This window comes from Aptenodytes forsteri, unplaced genomic scaffold (assembly GCF_000699145.1).
Source record: "Aptenodytes forsteri isolate BGI_AS27 unplaced genomic scaffold, ASM69914v1 Scaffold75, whole genome shotgun sequence".
NCBI lineage: Eukaryota > Metazoa > Chordata > Aves > Sphenisciformes > Spheniscidae > Aptenodytes > Aptenodytes forsteri.
In genome coordinates, this window is record NW_008794171.1 from 2,234,655 (window position 1) to 2,250,022 (window position 15,368).

The window sequence follows — 15,368 nt, forward strand, 5'->3', positions numbered from 1 at the left end:
GTTGCTGGTTGGACTCGATGATCTTAGAGGTCTTTTCCAACCTTAATGATTCTATGATTCTATGACAAAGAAGAATTAGACTTACTGAATGACAAATAGAAGCTTTATGCTTTTTTTTTTAATCTTCAATTTCTTTGCTGTAATAGGTATGGATGATGTCTAGCAATAGTAATTCAGGAACCTAATATAGTTTTAAAACTGTTCAAGAGACAAAAAGATATTGAAGTCAGCTAAATGTAAACTTAGCAAAGATTGATTCACTAGGATTCACCAAAATGAAACTGTGGCTGATATGGTTTCATTTCTATAAACCTATTTGAGAGCAACCTTGAAGACTGTTTTGAGAAAACTATTTTCTACTCTGTCATTCAGAAAGCTTTGTATGTCTAGACTGACGGTGTAACATCCCAGGCAGTAACTGAGCACATTAATAAAAACATTCAACGTGGTGTTTTATCTTCGGTGTGGAATCTAATGAGACAGCCAAAGAAGTCAAACTTGCAAATCACTGTCTCTGAAAAGGCTCTTTGCCATAATGAGTTTTCTACTCAACCTGTAGATAAACCATTGTTATTTTTCTAAATATACGCAGGCGGACAGCAATTAAATAATTTTAAAATCCTTTCTATTCCTTAATTTTAACTAAAGAATCAGGTACCTCATTTAATGAAGTAATTACATTACTGAAAGACGGTATTAGCACAATGAGGTTTCTGTACTGTTACCTTCTCAAATGGAGATCCATCCTATTATGGCACTGCACAAATAATATCATTTCCACATGCAGTTTAGAAAGCAAAATATCTTGCAGCTGACCTTTTACCGCTTCCATTGAGTCCAGCTCTCCCTAGTGAGGAATTCCACTTTCAGCTTCAGTGAATTGGATGCTCGGGAAGCTTGATCTGATCAGACACTATTATGAAACACCAAATTTGTGTCTTACAATTGAGACAAAGGGCAAGTGACAACAGAAGTAGAAATGCCACACTTGATGGGCCAGATTCTCATTTTATTTCCGTCAGTTATTGCAATGTAGTGGAATTACTTCAGCACAATTCTGCCATAAATAAACAGTCATGATGTTATCACTGTTAGAGAGGAAGCGCTACCTAGTGAATTGAAAAGAATTATTATTTAATCTGCTCTAATGATAGCCACTTATTTTCTGCATGATCTCGAGAAAGTGACTTGGTCTTTGTCATTCTATTTGGACATGAGGAAAAATTTCTTTACTGAAAGAGTGGTTAAACATTGGACCAGGCTGCCCAGGGAAGTGGTTGAGTCACCATCCCTGGAAGTATTTAAAAGACGTGTAGATGAGGCGCTTAGGGACATGGTTTAGTGGGCATGGTGGTGTTGGGTCGACGGTTGGACTCGATGATCTTAGAGGTCTTTTCCAACCTTAATGATTCTATGATTCTATGATTCTATGATTTTCTTGTGGTTTAAATAGGTCACACTAACACTTCGCTACCTTGTTGGATTGTTGTGAGAATAATTAAAGTTTCTCAAGCACTTTGATACCTCCAGGTAAAAGGAGTAAATAGATGTAACTACATGATTTTGCTAGGTTGGATTAAAAAGAGGAGTTGCAATTGGCAGAAGTTTATTTGTAATTTCGGTGGTTGGCATACTGAGCCCTTTACATCAAAGTCTTGTAATGCAACTGGTTGTGTGAAACTTGTGATTGAGTGAATAAATTAGATCTTAATGTCTTAAATGGGACTGGGTTAGTGTGGTTCAAAAAGAGACTGATTAATTTTTTTTTAATTGAATGGGAATGATGGGATAGTTCCTCTAGGATGTGGGAAATCCTGCATTATGGATTCATTACAATAAAATGTACACTTGAAGGGTATGGAAAAAGCAAATCTAAGTCACCACTTACTTTCCACTTTTCTGCCTTCTTGATCTTTTCACTTTCCATAAATCAAAGAATCTAGGTAATTATGCAGATTTACACTTGAATGCCTTATTCTTTTTTCTGTTACCAAGAACATAAAGAATATCCTCTGTACAAAACCTCTTTTTCCCTAATACACATTCAGTGGTAGGGATTGTGAGGGACAGGTCAAAGGGCTATTATAAAACCATACCAAATTACATTTACTAGTATCTAACTTAAATGATCCTTCCTGCAGTTTAATCCTGTGACTTCTCATCCTGTCCATCACAGGAATGCAGAATGAGTTAGTCCTTTCCACTTTTTGGCAATATTTTATATAAATGCATACAAACATGCTCTCTTTTCTTTCATTTAGGCTAATCAGTCCTGGTTCTTTCAACTTCTTATGGCAGGCCATATTTTCTGAATCTCTTACCATTGCTGCTGCTCTTTTTTTGAGTGATTCTGCTAAACTGACTCATTCGGGGGTACTGCCTGGGGTTCCAATCTTTTTTGAGACCAGTATGTATCTCACGAGGGGGATAAAGGGACTGCCAATAACATAAGAAAAATTGTCTCACAAACCAAATTCTACTTTCAACCCCAAAATTACATTGATTAACATAGCATAAATGAGAATATAATCATATAATGATATAATGAGAATATAATAAGACCCTAAGTGATGCAAGCATAGCCTTTTTGTATCCTTAACCGTAGCTCAGTGCTGCTAAATCCTAATAGTTCCAATATCTATGATTTGGGATAAAAAACCCTACAGATTTAATTGATCCTTTTGTTAGCTGTTTGGGTTTTGTCCCTTGGCATGCTGCTTTCTCTTTAGCTCTAGGGATTAGAAACTTAATTTGGCTTCCAGTGAAACCTGGAATTACTACGTTATAACTGTATTCAAAGAACCTGGAACTACAGGAAAAGCACTAAATATCACAAAATTTATGACTGAATTTAGAAAATTGGCAACATTAGTCATTTTCCTAAAGAACGTCATTCTGACAGCCATTGATTCATTAAGTAAGTCTATTTGTATATAATTGTTGGTAATCTACAGAAACATTTTAAACTCAACTAAAAATAGCTTTCTCTCATACAGTTTCAGACAGCAATGCTTTCTTTGTCTTTTCTATTTCATTCAGAATGTTGAAACTATAAGGTATATTTTTTACCGACTTTCCCACTTGCTTTCAGGCTGCTGTGTTTCAAGTTGAAATAGCCTATATGTAAAATGCAGAAAACAAAAGATAAAACATGAAGAATATTTATTTCTGTATGCAGATTCGCCTGCATATGCAGTTTCACACATCAGAAATAGGTTTGTAACTTCCATAGGTTAGTTTTCCAACTGTAGGAGATATAAACCAATGAAGGATGATTGAGATTGCTTTTTGTAGTATTTTCTATTTATTATTAATCTGTTTATGATTCTGAAAGACTTGTTCCAAAGTCTATTAAAATAAGTGGCAGACTTCCACAGGCTTTGGATCCATCCTTAAATAACTAATAACATTGATGATGTATTTTCACTTGAAAGCATAAGGTTGGCATAGTATTTTTTGTTTCTCATATGGGTGAAGCTGTTGACTGAGAATTGCAGTTTGTCTAAGCCAGCTCAATTTTAATAGAAAAATTAAATTTGTGACTTACAGCTCCTCCAAGGCTGATATGTTTCTGTTGCTCAGCACTGGCCAAAATCTGTCTTGATTTACAGCCTATGAATTCTCAGTAAAATACTGAGATCCTACTGTGTTTATGTCAAGGAAGAATTTGGCCCAATATTCTAAAGTTTATTTATGTGTGTTCTGAAAGACCAGTTTCCATTCATGCATGGAAAACCACACATGCATTTTTTAGAAAACAGTGATAATTTACTAACAATTTGACAATAATTTTGCATTTTAAATACCTTCTACGCTCTAAAGCACAACCGTAGAACATCAATAATTCTCATAATATATAAAGACTAAGAAAACCTCTAATCTAGGGAGCATTTTCCTCTGTTGCAGAGTATTTGCCATAGAGGCAATAACAGTAACTTCACAAATGTTTGTTTTCAATATACAGAATGCAAAAGCACATTTGTAATCAGTGGAACTAGATGTCTATACGCCTTTTTGAAAATCCTGTTAAGTACCCTAGCTGCAATTTTGCACATCTAAAAACCTGCAAATCTTGCAGCATGGCATCAAACAAATATAAAAACTCTAGTGAGCTGTGAGATGTCTACTGAGATGTATAGTAACATCTGTTAGTGCAAGGTGCCTAGTTCACAGCTTGCTGAAAAAGCAAATTCTATATCTGTGAAAAATAGTTTTGAGAATTGGGACCAGAAGTTAATACCCCAGAAATTTTAACGGAGCCAAAATTCCTCAATATTTAGCTGCAGATACACTCCAGGGATCTGGAGGGTTCCTGTTTCACAATATCCTGCTGGTAGCCTGTGATAGAGTCTGAGAGCTTTGGAGTTGGAGGTCCAACAGGCTTTCTTGTTTGGGACAGGATGAAGCCCTTAAGAACCTGAATGTAGAGGTAACTATTCAAGTACATGCTCTTTCATTAGTCAGCCAGCAATTTTCTGAAGAAATAGTGAATTTAGCTGTCATGTTGAATCCTCTGTAGTCACAGAGCTGAAAAGCTGAGGAATCTGAAGTTTTTTCGGGTCTCTTGGGGGCTGCTGAGGAAGCAGGCAAGCTAGCATGAAGCCAGGCAAGTATCCATCAAAAAAGTAATGATGTGAATGAAAGACTCCAGTACAACAATTTGTTACAGAAAATTTCTGACCAGATCAGGTGTCATTTACAGATTCTTGGTATGAATGAAAAGCACAATCAAAAATAGTCTGCCTGTACTGATGTATAAGATTATTAGGCACTAGAAATTCAGATGCTCAAATTTGGTCATGAAAGAGAAGAAAAACTATGCAGAAATGCATTTCTCGTCCATCTCATCTTGCTGTCTAAGGTGTTATACTTATGTGATAATGAAGAAAACCATGTTCTGCTGCTCTCCAAGCATACAGTGTGGTAATTCTGAGAGCTGAAATGGAATAACAGGAAAAAACAAGACCCTCCCAAGTAAATGTCTTCAAAGTGTTTGGTAATATTTCAAGCTACTTGAATTATTTTCATGATGTAATTGAAATTATTTGCAGTTATGTTTAAACACCGTGAAAAGACCAGACATCAGTAAGAGTTTCTTGGTAATATACGATAGTACAATCAACTGGTAGATGGAAGCTAGGGCAAGGAGTCCATGAAAAAAATTAGGGCGAACAGGCGAATGAATAATTTAATCTGAGCAAGCCATGCTAATTCCTAACCTTAATGTTTAGAAAAGTCTTGGGGTTGATCTTCTTTTACATGATTAAATTTTGGCACATAGTACAAAAATATCTTCTGCGCTTACTTAAGAGTCAGTTATCTTTGAGATCTATTTTTAAAATGGGAGGACTTGCCCTTCATTGTCCATAGGGCCACAAGAGACACATGTTTATATTAGATTGGTAAGGTTAGGTGAAATTCATCCTATCTTTAAGAAAAAGCAGCTTAAAAACAAGATTGCAGTTGGTTTTTATTCACCAAGTTATGAATATATTTCATTACTGGTTCTTGAACAAGTAGTAAGTCTGTTTTCTTTAAGCTGTATACACACACACACACACACACATACACAAGCAATTCCTTTAAAAGCACTTTTAAATTGAGTTGCAAACAACAAATAATTAGAGAAGTTCTTTGCTTGTTGGTACTCTAAAGCTATGTACTGATCTTCATTTCTCCAGTATGGACAAATATTTTAAATGAACCTCATGTCATGTATGACAAGTTAAACCAGCAGACGTTAAGCATTGCTCCAGTTATCAAAGAAACACACAGATGTTGGTGAGTAAACAGCTTCTAGGTGTGTTTCTCAAAAGAACTGTCCATCAGAGAGCTTTGATATGATCAGGAAATAATGTCTGAAGTTTATGACACTGCTACATTTCCATCTGTCCCCAAAACTGATGGTGGCACGTGTGTCTATCCATGTGCCATTTCGTAACAAGCTGAAGTTTAGAACCATAAATCATTCTGTTGCCGCAGTAGTGACAGGTGCAGGATAACAGATGCAGTCTCCAATATATTAAGAGAATGCCATGATTTATTTGCATTAAGGCGGTCTGGGGTTAGCAATCTGCTTGAAACTAGATAACCATATGGTGCATGGCTGCTAGATGAGAATATTTGCCCGTAATAATGTACTGCATTAAAATGCAAGCTCCAATATTTAGCCTTGGAAAGTGTCTTTTGACACCTGTGTCAGCTCCTTGAGATGCCTGAAGACTACGTTTTGTGAGCTAAAGTGCAGAATGTCACTAATCTTGTGACAGCAAGCTTGGCAACTGGGTGCAAGTGTCCAACAGAGTGAAGTGTTTAAACATACAAATTTTCCCACTGGCCTCCAAGTTAGGCATGTACCTAACAGCCTAACTGCATGAGGATCTACAGAAAGAAGTTTTCTGATGAAGCATTAATTGTCGTTGTGCTTCTCAGTTGTCAGTAAAGACGATGACACTGAACATAAGTGCAAAGGCAGGACAGCTCTGTGATTAAGAATATAGAAATAAAAATTACCAGAACTGAAGTGCACACAAAAAAATCAGAGAGCTTGATGAGTTCAGGTCAGGAAGAGAGTGTCATCTCCGTTACAGATTTCTCTGTAAAGAGTCCTGAGAATACACGAAGCAATCGGTCCAATAGCAGTACTTCCAACACAGATCTCAAGTCAGGGAGGGCATGAAAATGCAGTGATGTTATTTAAGGACGGTTAAAAGTGGTATTTATGTAACTACAGGCCCATTATTCTGATCTCAAAAGTATGACAAGTTTAAGAACATACTGTTGCGGTTCCTGGAGGAGCTGTAAGGGATGGGTGGAGGCCTCAGGCAAGGCTGGTCAGGGCAATTAAGGCCTATTAGTGCCCTCAGGGCCCTGAAACATATTTTGATGGAAAAAGAAACCAAAGACAATGAAAAACTGGAGAATGAGATAAATTGCAGCTTGGGTTTACTGAATGTGAATCGCATTTGAATAGCCTGACATCCTTCTTTGCTAACTCATTTTCTAGACAAAAGAAATGCCATCGATGTCATCTGTCTGGCCTACCATGCCATATGGGAAATTGGAGAAGATGCAAATTAGCAGAAGAAATTTCAGGTGAATAAGGAATTAGTTAGAGGAGAGACAGCGCTAGGTGCTTTTGAAGGGGAATATACTGGGTGGAGGAAAGTCAAGAGTGGAGTTCCTCAAGGAGTAGCCTACTGACTGATTTCTTAAATATTTTCACATCATTTTAATGTGGAAACGTGATGACAAAACTTGCTTATGACATTGTGTTATGGGAAGTGATTAATATAGAGGAGGTTCAGGATATCACACAAGAAAGAAATAGATGATCTTTAGATTCAAAGTGCTGGAAATGGGAAAAAAAATCAACAGCATAAAATGTCAAATCATGAATTTAAATAATAATAGAAAGAATTTTTGCAGCCACCCAAGAGGACATCTCTTGAAAACAACTGAGAAGGATTTCAGCAGACTACTTTTTCACAAAAAGATTATGAGCAACCAAAGAAATGCAACTACAAAACTGTACATATAATGCTAAGACATTGCAGTTGCAGTATGCTTAGTAGATAAGGTACCAGATAAAGATGCCATTGTGCAGGGTAGTGTCCTAACAGTTGGATGGACTGCTCTTCAAGGAATCTGTCTCTCTCCCTCTCAACTATAGCAGGAAATTAGAAGTCTGAATTAGACTCCTGCTTTCTAGATGAGTAAAACAGGTGAAATAAGTCACACTCCTAATAATTAGCTGGGAATCAGGAATGTTTCATTTGCACTGATTGTATAAAAGAACAGTAGCAGAACCTGACTGGGCACCTCTCCACGCAGCTTCCAGCAGCTTCCCTCCTGCGCTGTCACCAAGTTGCTAGATTTGGTGAAATGAAATAAGCTGACCTCACAATGGTCTAATTTTAGGACCTATTTGTTCATAAAGGTTTAATTGTCAACAATCTGGCTCTAACAAAACCCACTCATACTTAACTAAATCCCTTCTCATCTCTAGAGTCCAAGTACTTTGCAGACAAGAGTGAGAACCTAGTATCAATGCTCTCTTTACCACAGATAAAGAAACTAAAGCACAGAGGTGGAATAACTTGCCAAAGACCACAGAAAAGTGAGTCATGCAGACAGGAATAGACCCCAGCAGTCTTGAGTCTTAGTACACTGCCTTGTCTACTGGTGCATGCTGCCTCCCACTGTAGCCTTGGTAAAGTATAGCAGGATCTTGAGGTGATATTAAAAATGCCAAGATTGCAGTTTTACAAGTATACATGATAAAGACTTCCACCCCATTTTTCATCATCTGAAGATGCTATAACGAGTTATTCTGAAACCTTATGCTTAAAGTCCTATGGGTAATAAAACAGTTTGCAGAGATGACCAGGAGTGCTCCTGACACGGTAACTATCCAGTAGGTATTCTTCCAGGCAGTTAGATGAACATGAGAGAGGCATAGAGGAGTTTTTTGAAAGAAGAAATGTTTGGCCTAGAGAGAAAGATACAGCATTTTGTGGATGAGCGTTCTTAAATGCAAAAAAACAGACGAGAAGAAGCAAGACCTTTTAGGCTAGTTAGGCATTAATTCAGAGGAAATTGTTACAAACCTAAAAGTGGAAACCCTAGGCACCAGCAATAAATCACTGAAGTGACTGATTACCCAGCTGTTTTATCCAACAACATCCACATGGATGTTTTACAGAGAGTGTGTCTGGATATAACTGATGATATAAAGAACCAAGGGACATCAGCTCTGGTGGGAATGGCTACTTTCAAGGAAAGACTAAAAATACCACAAATTTAAGAAAGGGGAAAAGAGAAAATGGGAAAGGGAAAAGGAAATGGGAAAGGAAAAAAGGAAGGAGAAAAGGGATATGAGAAAGGCAAAAGGGAAAGGGAAAGAGAAAAGGGAATTTTCCACGGCAACTAGCTGGGAGGTGAAGCCGTGGTGGTGGTGGTGGTGGTGCTGGTGGTGTGCATTCCCAGACAGTCTTCTTCTCCAGTGCAGCTGGTGATCCCTCCCAGATATTCTTCCTACAGTAACTATATGGTTTCACCTTGATGCACTCCACCTCTTTATTAGCCACTCTTACTCATTATGCTAATCATACTGCTCAGAGCATGTTTTAATTGCATATGCATTGCCCATGCTAACTGGCTCCTCAGCTTTTTGCAAATGTATTACTGGGCAATGCTTGTTGGCTACTAAAACGCTGCTATCTCCTATTGGCAGCTACTAGATGCTACATGTTTCCTAATGTAATGTTATACACTAAAAGCCACAAAACAAAGGGTGAAGAGGGAGAGAAAGCCAGAAAGGGTGGTTCACACATTGGTAGCGATTGCTTCTCATGAGAAATCCAATGCACCAGCCATGGCTGTGGTCCAGAACTGGGAGTGCAAAGCTGGGAGGATGACAGCATTTTGCATAGAGGGGTATAAAACTCTGCCCCAGCATCCTCGGGGTATGAAGGTGCACAGCTGCACAGAAAAGTGACCGGCAGACTGCAGTGTTGCGAGGGAAAAGCAGCAGAGGTGCAAATGGAAAGCCCTTGGCATCGCACAAGTTGCAGACTCCTCTGATCAAGGCTGCAGCAAGGCAATAAACCCCCTCTGACCCTCCAGGGAAGCAGCTGGTTTCTGCAGTCAGGGAGAAACCTGGGCTGCTTTCCCTAATGCCGATGCCTGAGCACCGAGAGATGACTTCCCAACAACCTCCACTCTCTCTGCCTGTCACCCTTCCCATCCGTCTTGGCTTTTGGAAAACCATTCCTTCTCCTACATCCTCCCTAAGGGGCACTTACATTTTGCTCCCTACCTCGTGGAAGATCTTTTCATGTTAGTATGTGCTCAAAACTTTGTGATTAAGGAATTGTTTCATTCGAAGGTGCCCTTTCCTTCTTCTGTGTCTTGTGATGGGAGTAAAACCAGGGCTCACGTTCTGCAGTCACTGTTGCTGTTCATGTCCTGACAGAGCTGTGAGAGCTACAGGATTTATGTGAGATCCATAGTTTGGAAAGAAGGATCTGATAAAAATAAAAGAACCAGGGCCTAGTCGTATTCCCACTTTTATCATGTGCTGGTAGCAGCATAGCTGCAATTCTGCACACATATCCCAAGTTCACAGATTCCAAATAGGTCATCCAGAGGGTAGCAACAACTCACAAAGTCTCTGGCATATGATTACAAACTCTTTGAAGATGTGCAAGTGGGCAGATAGAGAAGAAGAACATTGTCTTTTTAATACTTCAGGAAACATAAAGAGGATCATGGTATGAATGACGAGCAGTTGGCTTTGCACAAGTGTCATCTGGTATTCATAGATTCACAGAGTTTAAGGCCAGGAAGAAGTCTTAAGTCATTTTTATTAACTCACTGCCTGTTAGAGGTTAATATGTTTCACCCAGAGAAGTGAGCAATTTCTTCTTTCAGGCTACAATGAATGCCATTGAAATACCTTTGCCCACTATAGTTTCAGGTGCTGCTAAAGCTATTTTTCTTGCACCAAGTTTATCTGAGATCCTTCTGTTTATAATTCCTACAGGAAACTAAAAGCAATAGTGAAATATGTTTGACCTTTTGATCCTTTGGCCAGCTGGGCTTTTTTTCAGCTCTCATAAACATTCCATCTTCTCTTGTTAGGACAATTTTTTTAATACAAATTTCTGCCATTGCACTAACACAGTGTTCATTACATTTCCATTATTGTTTTTAATTAGACCCTAGAAATGTGTTACTGGCTCTGACTTCACATACCATGGGATTCTACATAATGTTTGAATCTCAGTGGCATCCCATTAGCCATCATCGTTTTGGCTTGGCTTAATTGTGGTCACCTTCAGGGACAGAATATAAACGTGATCATCAAATATTCTTCTGTGTCCAGCCAAGCTGAGTAATGAGAGTTTCCTTTGCTGTCCATTTATTTTACAGTTACTGCTGACCCCAAAGGGCTCTTTCATCGCTGCATAGCAATGCACAAAGTGCCTGGCTTTGGAAAGTGTCCAGTTTCCCTGAAATAATGATGGGCAGCAGAAAATTAGCATTCACTGTCTTTTTTCTAAGTCATCTTCTTTTCTTTCAACATCTCTGCTAAGGACTGTCGTCCTCTTGTGTTCCTGTGTCATGTGAACCTGAATTTTTTTGTCTTGTAGCATTCTCACAATCATCGTATTAATAAGACTACTTACTATTATTGTAAGGACATTTTTTTAGGGTGCAACTTGCTTTGTCTCCTAGGAGAACACAAATTCCTGTATACACCTGTATGCACCTTTGTTACACAAGACTTTTGATATTGGTTACATAGGACTGTGTACAGGAAAATGAATAGAACAAACATGATTCAAGTTAGGGCACTATGATCTGGATGGGGGTAGAACTAAATGAGTAAAAACTGGTTGCATGATTTGGCTCAAAGGGTCACATTTAATGGGTCACACTCTACCTTGGAAGCCATTAACAAGTAGGATACCACAGGGGTCTGTCCTGGGACCTGTCCCGTTTAGCATCTTTATGAACAATCTGGAGGAGGTGACAGGGCGTGCCCTCTTGTCAAATTTGCAGAGGCCACTGAACTGGGGGGAAATGGCAAAGGAGAACATTTTTAAAGAGAAATAGGGTGCAGGAGAACATCATTGAGGTTCTTTTGAAACTCTAAAATACCCTCAATGAGAGACACTCTGGCAAAGAGAGAGTTATAATGACAGAGGGGGGTGGGTGTGCGTGTGCAAGTGCATGCGTGTGTGTCTGTTTGTATATGTATGTGTACATATGAGAAAAACTTAGATGGATTCATCAACCCTACCGTTGTACTTGTGAGCTACCTGGTGCACAAAGCTACAATGAAGCAACTAGTAATTTCAATGCCCAATATACTTACTGAGATACAAATCTCTGAAGTATTTGATAGTACCTTAACAAAAAGGTACTTTCAAAAAAGTGCATCTTACCGTATGCAAAGACCTACTGCATATTTTAGATCAATTAAGGAGTGAATGCTCTATCATTTAGTGATCTGAGATCTCTCTGATGTGTGTTACACAGCCAGAAGTAAATGAATGTTATTAAAATTGCAAGACTAGCACTAAAAAATGAAACATTGCACAATCCTAAGTCAGACTTCTTGTCCAGCTACATTATTACATAGTTTTTAATTATCACATGCATTACCAAATACTTTTTCTTTCTCTGCAGGACCTCTTTCATCAGCAGCTATACGTCTTGCTTTTCCCTCATTCAGTGAATGACCCCCATTTCTTATTGCTGTAAAACTTTAAAAACCTGCTCTGAAAACAAAAATTATTAATTACCTTTTGAGATTTTCCACATGGCTTTCTATACCGCTTCATTTCATGCAGTCATTTCAGAATATCCAGGCATTTATTTACTGTCACAAAATTCTTTAGGATGGAGGGGAGCTATTGTCATTTTACAGAATGAGAATTGAGGAACAGAGATGAAACAAGGGACCTTCACCTGGTGAAACAAGGGACCCACCTAGAAGCCACTGCTGTGTCCGTACGACCCTCCCCTTCAGAGTAAACCACCAGGATCGGCTTCCCAGTTGCTGCTCCAACACCTGACTTATTTTAGACCTCTTCTTTAGGATGAAAGCGAATCCCACCCTTGCTGGGGGATGTCCAGTCTAAGTGGCTGGCACTGCATGGGAGCACTGGGGTAAAGGCAAGGGTAGACTACTGCAGTGCAGGGCAGTGGTGGGCTTCCTTCGTCCTGAGCCCATCCTTTCTCTTGGCTGCCCCCTTCCCTGGCACCTTCCCCATGAACAGTGGCCACCTCTCTTCTTTCCCCACACCTACCTGCCTCTCTCTATTCCTCTAACAGTAGCATCTTTCTGTGACATAAATGCTCATGGCTGCATGTCATTCTCCATCGTTTTTCTCCACCCTGATTTTTCTTCCTCATTTTCCCTCCCTTCATGCAGTAGCATGCACTGAGTTGAAGAACTATGCCCAAGTACTTCAGCAGTGTGTTTTGTGTCTCATTGGACACATTTCCAAGTGTTTTGTAGCTGTAATTGGGGCCACAAATTTAAGTGAGCTCAGTAGCTCTCAATATGACACTTCCGGCCCTAATTAATATTTAATTAACATAGTCCTTAAGCAATGAGTCACTGCATAATGTTTCTTTTGCAACCTTACCCTGCCTTTTGTTGTGTGATTCATGTAATCTTTTGTGAACTCTGTCACCCCTTTTACCATCATGGACAATAAACTCCCAATTACAGTATTGCACCGTTCCAGTAACAAAATCAGCAGCTGTTGACAGAGAAAATAGTATTTTGACAGTATTGAATATTTGCAGTTTTTAATGCAGCTGGGAATCAGAAGAAGGTATTGACTGTGTTTTTTTACCTCTACAAACTTCTAGCAAGTGATCCATGAACCAAGGCTTGAGAACCTCCTTCACTTTTTCTTTGGGAAGACACTTAATATGCTTCTGAAAGTGGCAAAAATAATTATTATTTTGACTAATAATTAATGAAGAAGCTGTTACAGGGGTTATGAAAACAGGGATTTCTGCTGCTTAGGCCGATTCTTCTTGCAGTGCTCCACGCACTGGCTCTTCAACTCCACTGACTGTGATTTCCATGTGGTGCTTATGTATCACAGAGCAGATTTTCAAGTACTTTTTCAAGCCTAGGTCTTCAAGTGAGACCAACAGCTGTCACCATGATGCTTAAGAACCCAACTAAAGGACTGAGGCTTCAAAAAAAGTTTAATCAGTTTAATTTTCTCTCTGCTCATTTTAGAAGAGAAAGCAGAATAATGCTGCCAGCCCATTCTGTAAAGGATGCAATGAAATCAGCATTGAGTGAGGAGAGCTGGGTTTGAGGAGCAGCTTCACCCCCACGCTGTGCTAAATGTTTCTGCAGAGTGAAGGGAAATACAAAGTATTGGTGTTTGATGGGCTTAAAGCTATTGAGTTAATGTCTAAATGAGGTTATATTAGTTTTTCCCCTCTCCACTTCTGTTCTTTTGCTTTAAGATCTTAGCAGGTTGCCTTCTGCTTATTTATTAACACTGCTGTTTTCAACAGATCTGAATCCCTACATAAGAAGAAATAAAGTAGACTAGTGTGATACAGTAAACAGTTTGATTGGACAAGCTACCAATAGGGAAATAAAACAGGTAATATCTGGGTTGTTAAAGCCTCCCAGAAGGGCAGCTGCTCATTTTTCAGTATGAACTCAGAATAGCATTGCAGACATCAAATGTGACATTTTTAATAGGGTTTGTACCATTGAAACACAGCTGTGCTCAACAGGCAGAGCGGCCAAGCTTGGTTCTTTCGTTAATTCTGTTTCTTTGCGTTATTTGCACTAACGCGCTTCAGAACAGACAAGTGGGTCAGATCAAAGGCCCGTCTAACTCAGTATCCTTCCTCAGAAAATTTCCAGAAGTACATCCGCAGGGATCAGAGAAAGCGCATGACAATAGTTCGCCAAAATATTCTTCTAGCCTTCAACAGTTTGCAGCTTGGGGACTTCCTGAGCCAGAGGTGATGTCTATGTTTTTAGTCATCCTCTGAGATTTCTTTTCCATAAATTTATCCCTCTGCACATGTAAACTTTTCAGTTTCCATAATATTCTGTACAAAGGAATTCTACAGTGAAACTATTTTTTTTTTATTTTTAACCTGCCATCTGCTACCTACATTTGATATTTCTTAGCTTTTGTATTGGGAGAAGCAGGTAACAACTGAATCCTGTTCACCATCTTAATTTTACTTGTCATTTTGCTGATACTGCTATCAACCACCTTTTTTCCCAGGATGAAGAGTAAGATGAGGCAGATCCAGTAGGTTGATATGGACCATTTTCTTTTCTGACTATTAGGGATTAGGTAACTTTGCAAACTGGACATTTCACTTAAGCAAACTGTGATGTCACATTGAATCTGATAAATAGTTAACACTGCAAAAGAGGAAGATAAAGTGTGAAAATGTCAGAATGTTTCATTTTGACATTTTCAGAATGAAGTATTCTGTATTGCTGAAATGTTTGTTTTGACATTATGTATCTGAAACCTACAAAATTCTGAATTCTTAAACGGCATCTAAAAAAGACCTCTCCTCTAAACAAGAAAGTGGAGCGCAAGGCCTACAAAAAGACCAAATAATCAAAAAGACAACAAAATTAAACACTTCATTTAGGATTGAATCAAAGAATCATAGAATCATAGAATCACTGAGGTTGGAAAAGACCTCTAAGATCATCGAGTCCAACCATCAACCCAACACCACCACCCACTAAACCATGTCCCTAAGCGCCTCATCTACTCGTCTTTTAAATACCTCCAGGGATGGTGACTCAACCACTTCCCTGGGCAGCCTGTTCCAATGTT